Below are 8,541 nucleotides of genomic sequence, written 5' to 3' on the forward strand. Positions count from 1 at the left end.
TTCTTACTTGTGCATAAAGCCCCATCACTGTCAAATTGCCATCCTCATCACCTAAACAGTCAAGAACTGTGAAAGGTTGAAGATTTTGTTTTTCTAGCAAGCTAACCAACCTATTTACTTCATGAATCCAAGAAGGAAATACAAATGTCAGGGACCAGAAAAAAAAAAAAAAAGAAAGAAAAGACAGATTAATACAGACATAGTAGTAGTTCAGTGCTAGAATTTGCACTGATCCCTTATTCTGTGACTGATTTCACTGCATGACATAAACAAGGTTAGGTAATACTTTCATGTGTATGAGTTACATTTGAAAGAGACTCCAAGCTTATGAACCCGAACCTTTCATATTAGAGACTAACCCTCCAAAACTCTGTCCTGGAGTGAGATGTATATTTATCATACCCAAGACAAACATCTTTGCTCATTTCACTTGTTTCCAAGGCTGTTAGCTGTGCAGTATCCTTGAAGAAAGAGACTGGAGCAAAGGAAATCAGTGTCTTTTCTCCTAAGATGCAAAGAAACACAAAATGCCCTTGGATAATCGTCTACCAAATATCTTTCATGATGTCAATGATATATCACCAAAAATAAAAGTTTGAAACAGCATTTATGGAGCTCCTCCAGAAATGTGAATTGAAGCAAGCAAAACATTATTTATAAACCATGTTGTAATATGTCATTTTGAACAATTAAAGAAATTAATCAAAATAACATTTATAACATTTCAAAATCATTTTGAATTATGTCCTCTCCTTCCTAAAGTTTACATCTATAATAATTGAGAACCACATCAGGCACATTTTTAGTCAAGGGGTCCCTAGCCGTGTACCACTTAAAAGTTCACATTTACCCTTTACCTCTCACTCTCAGCCTGATTTCATTCCTTTGCCATCTGTAATAGGAACAACAGTAGGAATTTGAATCATAGAGACTTATGTGGAATGAGGGCATTGACATACCCTTAGGATATTTTGAGCCACCAGAGAAGATAAGTTGACTTCATACAGTCACTCTTAGTGGTAAACACCCATGGGTCATGGATGAGTGTTCAACATTGGGTGGGGTGGGGGGGGAGGGGGAAAAATGGCAGAATGAATCAAACAACATTGCCCTGTGTAAATTTATGATTACCTGAATGGTATACCTTTACTCCATGTACAGAGAATCAAAATGTATCCCATTTGTTTACAATAAAAAAGAAAATAAATAAAATAAAATAAAATTTAAAAAAAATTAAAAAAAAAAATAAAATCAGCATCACCACCAAAAAAAAAAACAAACCAAACAAAACAAAAAAACATTGTTTTCTCATGGTTAGTAGCTCACATTCTAGGAATCAAAAGAAAGCACAAAATATTAAATAAACAATAAAACAAATGAAAAATCAGTAAAAACATAATGGATACACAAAATTGTGGCAGATTTTGAACACTAATAAGTAAACAGTGGGTTGTGGGGTATATTGTTTCTATTTAAGCTCTTTCCAACTCTACATATTTTCATAATCTTTAATCTTTCCCAAACTGACAAATATAATATTTAATGTTTTTGATATTTTGATTCTTATTTTTATTCTTTGTATGCTGTATATCATTTTATAGGCTTATTATCTGACTACATTTTCTTTAGAATCTGTAAACTACTTATTTATATTCTTTCCCACTTATCTACAAATTGTTGCATTTTTCATTGAAAACCTTTTTAACTTTAAGGTAATTAGTCCTATGTATGTCACATGGGTTTAAAATAATTCCCATAGGCTTCTCTTTCATAGAATTCCTGAAACAATTCACTTGTTCAGAATTGTTTTCAATGCCACTTTATGATATTTTAAATCCTTGTATATTCATGAATCTACTTTTATTTATTTAATTTTATTTGTTGCATTGCAAAGCCAATATTCTTTTGTCAGAGACTAGAATTTAAAACAGTGTTAAAGTATTAGAGGTGTTCAGCATTAAAGTATTAAAGGTGTACTTTACAGATATACAGTATAATGTGTTTGAATAATTTTGAGTATAAGAGTAAAGAGTTGAGTATAAAAATATCCCATGATATTTTGTCTATACTGATATTGCACCATCTTGTATGCATATACTTTCTCCATGGTACGCATAATTTAAGCATCTTCCGTTAGTTGACTAACTAAATACTAGCTTCCATTTTTGAAGCCTAACATGAAGTATATTGGCTAGTCCATTCCTTTCTTTCTCAAGGTGACACTCTTTTTTTAAATAAACAAACATAAAAGTATCCTAGGAAAATGATTTTTCCCTGAGTCTGTGAAACTTATGTTCTCTAGCCATCTATGTCCTCCTAGTTACTTTTTCAATCGAACCATTTTCCTGGTCCTTGAGCAGGTTGCTCTCGTGTTCTTGAAATTTTACCTGTACATGGCAGACACGTTTAACTCCATAAACATGTTTAGAGTTACATGATAAATTCTGAACCATGTATTTCATATTGTACATGACTTATTACTCCTATTTGATTTATGCAAGTGGAGGTCAGAGATTTTGCCATGTTGCCTGTCACTTTTTCTCCAGCCAAAGACCTTTAGCAGTGCTGCAAATGCAAAATTAGAATTTTTCAAAAATCTATTGACCTTCTGTTGAGTCACCCTTTTAATGGTTGCAGAGATGTTGGACATAGAAACAGAATTAACAGTGATCTTAGGAAGAGCACTAAACTTTCAATCTTTGCACCTTATACCATTTCGGTGCCTGCACAGATATAAAAACAGAATAACTATGAATAACTGTTAATTTACAAAGCAGTATACATGTCTTTTAATTAGGTTTGGCTCAGTTACAACCCTTTTAAAGAAATCTGAATGTACGTAAAGCAAGAATATTTATTCACTGTAAATTTATAATTATTGTGGTTTAACCTGTAGCTTTACAATGTCAATTAAAGGCCATGATCTCCAAAACCTATGTGTAGATAATGAAGAACATAAAACAAGAAACCTCTGCTGAACAAGAAAGGATCAATATCTTCTAAGAAAAAATGGAAGTTATAATGACTTTCCTTACCATTCCTCCACATGCCCTGATCATACTGATTTGGTGGATTACGGTATTGGATTGAAAGAAGATAGAAAGGATTTTGTGTACTATTCATTCTTAAATTCATAGACTGTTTCAGAAATCCACTTGGAAAGTTAGATTTAAGTTGTAACAAAAGCCCTAGAGCTGTGAGAGAGCCACAGCCAAGAGCAATGCTTAAGATTCTTCCAGGCAATAATTCTATATTAATTTTTACTACCTCCTCCTGCAGGCTTGACTATAATGTAATGTCCTTGATTTTGGTTATTAGATTTTAAACCCTAGATTTTAAACCCTAGTATAGAGTGATAGTGAGACCACATTAATGTTGTTCCATTCTAAAATCAAATTAACATGTATTAACTAGCTACCTTTACTTGGATACCATATTTTTTCCCTGAGAGAATAAAGCAGAATAGCCCATGAAATAGAACACAAGGAGACTTTGCAGTTAGAACCTAAACTCTTAACTAAGCATGACCAGTTTCAATTTTTTGGCATCTCAACATCATGACTTTATGTCCATGGTGCTCAGCTTTTTGTGTCTTTCCTGTGGACATGGGGGCCTGGCTTTTCTTTTCTCACTCAGGTCCCCTCCTGAATGATAATTTATGAATGGTGTCTGAAAACCACTGGAAGTAGACTATGATAATCACTAGGCATCTAAAAACATAACTTTTCAAAATCTTCTCCTATCTCCCGAGGAAAGACAGTAGACTTATTTCTTGTCATTTGTTAGAATCTAGGGCAAGTAAATTGACCAAAGGATACAACCTCTAAAAGGGAAATGAATTTTTATACCCTTTGAGTGTCTTAACTTTGTTGACAATAACTGAGTGAATTTGAATGTATTTGCTAATGGTTACCAATTTCATACCTATGACATTTCTATCTTTCTTGAGAATATTTTACTTGAATATACAACAGCCTTCTGGTTTGCTATATTTGTGGATCTCTTGTGCACATAGAAATCAATGTGCCCAAAATGTTCTCCTTAAATAAAATCATTCACTAACTACTTCAGACCTCAAATCTAGAATTTAACTCAGAATCACTCACCCACTAGGTTCAATCATTAAGTGGATTTCATTGTTTCTACAGCAAACATATTCTTCTTCATCTATCACTACCACTTCAGAAGTCATATATTTTTAAGATAGCCTATATTGTCACTTTTTATCAGTTTTCATACTTGACCACAAAAATCCATAGTCTTTTTTATAAAGGAAAGTTGTAAATTCTTTTTTGCATGTACTCTTGGAGGAAAATACAAATCTAATAATGTGAAACCTAAAATCATTAGGAATCTGCCTGCTTTTCAGACCTGAACTGTTACCCTGCTTCTTTACACACACTTTCATATCTACTAAATTTTTGTTTGCTTATTAAAATACCAAAGGAAAGGAATTTCCAATTTTATTTTCTTTGCTCAGATGCCCTTCCACCTTCATAGCTACACAAATGACTTTTTCTTATCTGTCAACTCCACCTCTCAAAGAGATGTTCCACCACAGTCACTTTATAAGTAACTCTCCTAGTTTCTTGTGCATGTAACATCTTATTTCTATAGTTGTCTATATAACATGCTATTTTTGTAGTTAGTTATTCTTTAATTTATTTCTTCCCTTACTCAAGGACAAACTTCATTAGAACAGAATGGCCATTTTCCTCCTTGCTCTTTACTCACTATCTAGAATAGTACTGGCTCATAGTAGAGTTAATTTGTTTACTTCAAATGAATAGGTGGATAGATGGATCATCTAGTTTATGAAAGAATGATTTTGCTCAAGTTTGGGTTGGAGCTCACTATAATTCCCTTCCCATTTCTTACTTTCCTAAATGGTAGTATTTCTTTGAAGACCTCCTATGTTTTATATACTGTTTTAAAATGAGTATTTTAGAAATAACTAAATCTTTGTTTTGGTTCATAGATTTCAAAGTTCTGCATGAAACCATGTGAAACCACGTGAAGTTCAGATGAAGAGAAGTAGAAAAGGTGTAGAAATTTAAAACATATAATTGCCTCTAGAGGCTGGCTGTGGCTTTGAAGTAGATAGGTGTGCCTTTTATTACTTGCAGTTTTTTTTCAGTTATAATTTTCAGAATGGATAGAAGTTTTCTTGTTTCTACAGAAAAATATTGATATGCCTGTCCATGTGTGCACATTACCAGGCAGGCAAGAATAGACTGCATTTTTTGTTTATAGTTTTTATAAGTTCTGAACAGAAGAACATCCTTTTTTTTAGACAATTATTTCTTGTTTATTCAAACTATCATAGCACATATTTCTGGTCACAAAGTGGGAAAATGATAGCCACACACAGAGGAAGAAAATAGGATTGACAGGCAGAAGAGATCAGTGCTGAGTTGGGCTTCTCTTCTGATGGCATCATCCCCAGAGTACTTCCCTGAGTCCCGTGGGCAAAGAGGACTGAGAGTGTAAAACACTCCTGAGTAAAGTAGAGACTATAAACATTCAGGAGAAACACACCTAATCACAACTCCTGGTTATAATTATTTAAACCAATACATTATTTATGAAAGCTAGTTTAATTTGGATATAAGACCTTTACAAACTAAGAGTCACAAATAACATTAAGATTATTATAAAGTCAATGTGGGTGCCTTAAAAGTCTGCATTAGTATCATTCCAAGTTGCTTTGCATTTCAGAACATTTCTTTCTTCATCGGTTAAATAGCGATAATAATCCTAGTTAATTTTAAAGTATGAATTTTAAAGTATGAACATCATAGCAGTATTACTTAAACTAGTCCAAAAGATGTCAAACATTAACTGCCACATTAAAGATTGTAGCTTATAACTATAACAAATATATGCATCAAATTTTTTGGAGACTATTATCTTCTTCATTTACTAGAAGATTCTGTGCATAGAAACTGCATGTACGGACAAAGTTTTATTTGCCAGTAATATTAGTAGTAGTGAAATGCCTTGCTTAATAATTGAAAATGGAAATGGGATAGTCATTATCTGTATTAAACACCAGAATAAAATGTGGACATTGATGTCCTCTCTGAATTTTGTATTTGTTTGGACTTCGTAGTTTGAAAGTTAAAATGATATTCAGAAACCTAAACACTTCATATATCACAAAACTTCAGCAGTACTTTTTAGAAAAGAATGGCTTATTATTAAAAAAAAGTATTGAGGAGGTTTCTTGCTCAGAACTATGATCAGTAATAAATAAATAAGTTGTTTTAACCAGTTTAAATTAAACACATCATTTATATTGAAATCCTTAAGATATGTCATTGCTTTGAGTAATAAAAATGCCTTCTCTCAAAGAGATAGTTATACATTCATTAATATGGTGTTCAAAAAAAGTTTAGTAGCAAATGAATAATACATAAGATCTGAGATAAGAGACCTTGCAGAATTATCATCAGACAGTATCCTTTATTCAACAACTAAGTTGCAGGCAGTAAACTAGGTGACATGATCGCAGCATGAAGGAAGCAAGGAGGCAGAGAACTGCCTTGGGGGATTCATTATCTCATGGCTTATTGTCTCAGATATCTGACTATTTTGGATGTACAAGGCATTACATTGAATACTGAATGACAAATTAATAAGAAGTAAATTTGTAATAATATAGATCACTCCAAGTACCATGACTGTTTCTAAAAGAATGAAATTTAAGAAATATGTTAAGATGCTAACAAATCAATAACCCAATTTCATCAAACAAGATACGCTCTCTTTTGATTAAATTAATGCGCATTCATTATGGATTTAGATTCTATTCACTTGTAAGGTAAAGATGATACTAACATGCATTGGAGAAAAGATAAACTTTTAAACTAATGGTACTGGGAAAATTGGATATCCATATGTATCTTTCACCCTCTATGAAAATCAACTCGAAGTGAATCAAAGACCTAGGCATTAGACCAGAAGCCCTGCAACTGCTTAAAGAAAACAGAAGGTCAGCATGCCATCATATTGATGCAGGAACTGACTTTCTTATGAGATTCCTAATGCTCAAGAAGGAAACCAAGCCTAAACATGTGGCATGGCTTCAAATTAATAAACCCTGAACATCAAAGGAAATAATTAAAGATAATACAAGGATTTGTCTTTTCAAATTAAAGATAATACATGGATCATGGGATTACTGATATTAAGCAGTTTGTAAATGCTTAATTTAGTCTCACTCCCACCCTATTTTAAATTATGATTGAACCAACATAAAACAATAATTTATCTTAGGATGTATACATACTTAAATGATAAATTGAATGTTTAAAACTCTATCATAAAAAAGTAAAACATATGAAGTAACAATCATGATAGAGATTGAAAATCAAGGTATACAAATATTTTTGATTTTTTTCATTGGTTTTAAACTTTTCATTAGATAATTACAGTTTTTAAATATTTTCTTTTTTCTTAGTTGGTGCATTGTAGTATACTAAAAAGGGGAATTCATTGTGGTATTTTTGTGAATGTACATGACATCGTTTGGTTAATTTCATTCTGCAGTTCCCTTTCTTTCATGTCCCTCTACCTCATTCCCCTTCCTCTACTTCATTATTCTCCTTTTGATTTTAATGACATACCTCCATTTTCATTTCCTTATTTTTCTCTAGCTTCTGCACAGTAGGGACATATTTGTCCCTTGACTTCCTTAGACTGGTTTATTTCACTCAGTATAATATTCTTCAGTTCCATTCATTTACCAGAAAATAACATAATTTCATTCTTTTTTATGACTGAGTAAAATTCCACTGTATGTGTGTATATATATATATATATACATATATATATATATATATATGTATATATATATATATACACCATAGTTTTAATCCAATCATCTGTTGAGTAACACCTAGGCTGGTTCCCATAACTTCTTTATTGTGAATCATGATGCTATAAACACTGATGTGCTTGTATCACTATAGTATGCTGATTTTAGTTCTTTTGGATAAATATCAAAGAGTGGGATAGCTAGATTATATGGTGGTTCCATTCCTGTTCTTTTGCAGAATATCCATGCTGTTTCCAAAGTGACTGTACTACTCTACAATTCCACTAGCAATGCATAATTGTACTTTTTGCCCCACATTCTTGCCAGCACTTATTAATATTGATAGTTTTTATGATTGCTTTCCTAACTGGAATGAAATGAAATCCTAGTGTAAGTTTGATTTAGATTTCCCTTTTTGCTAAGGATGTTAAACAAGTTTTAAATATTTGTTTGAATTTGCATTTCTTTTTTGAGCAGTATTTGTTTAGATCAATTTCCCATTTATTTATTGAGTTATTTCTTCTTTGGGTTAGGTTTCTTAGAAATATATAGAGATAGATAGATAAGTATGTAAATTATATATATTTATGTATATATTTATTTTTATATATTTTATAAATATAATTATTAATCTCCTGTCAGAAGAATAACTGGCAAGTTTTTCTCTCATTGTATAGACTCTCTTTTCATACTCTTTAATATTTCCTTTGCTGTTTAGGGTT

This window comes from Sciurus carolinensis, chromosome 8 (assembly GCF_902686445.1).
Source record: "Sciurus carolinensis chromosome 8, mSciCar1.2, whole genome shotgun sequence".
NCBI lineage: Eukaryota > Metazoa > Chordata > Mammalia > Rodentia > Sciuridae > Sciurus > Sciurus carolinensis.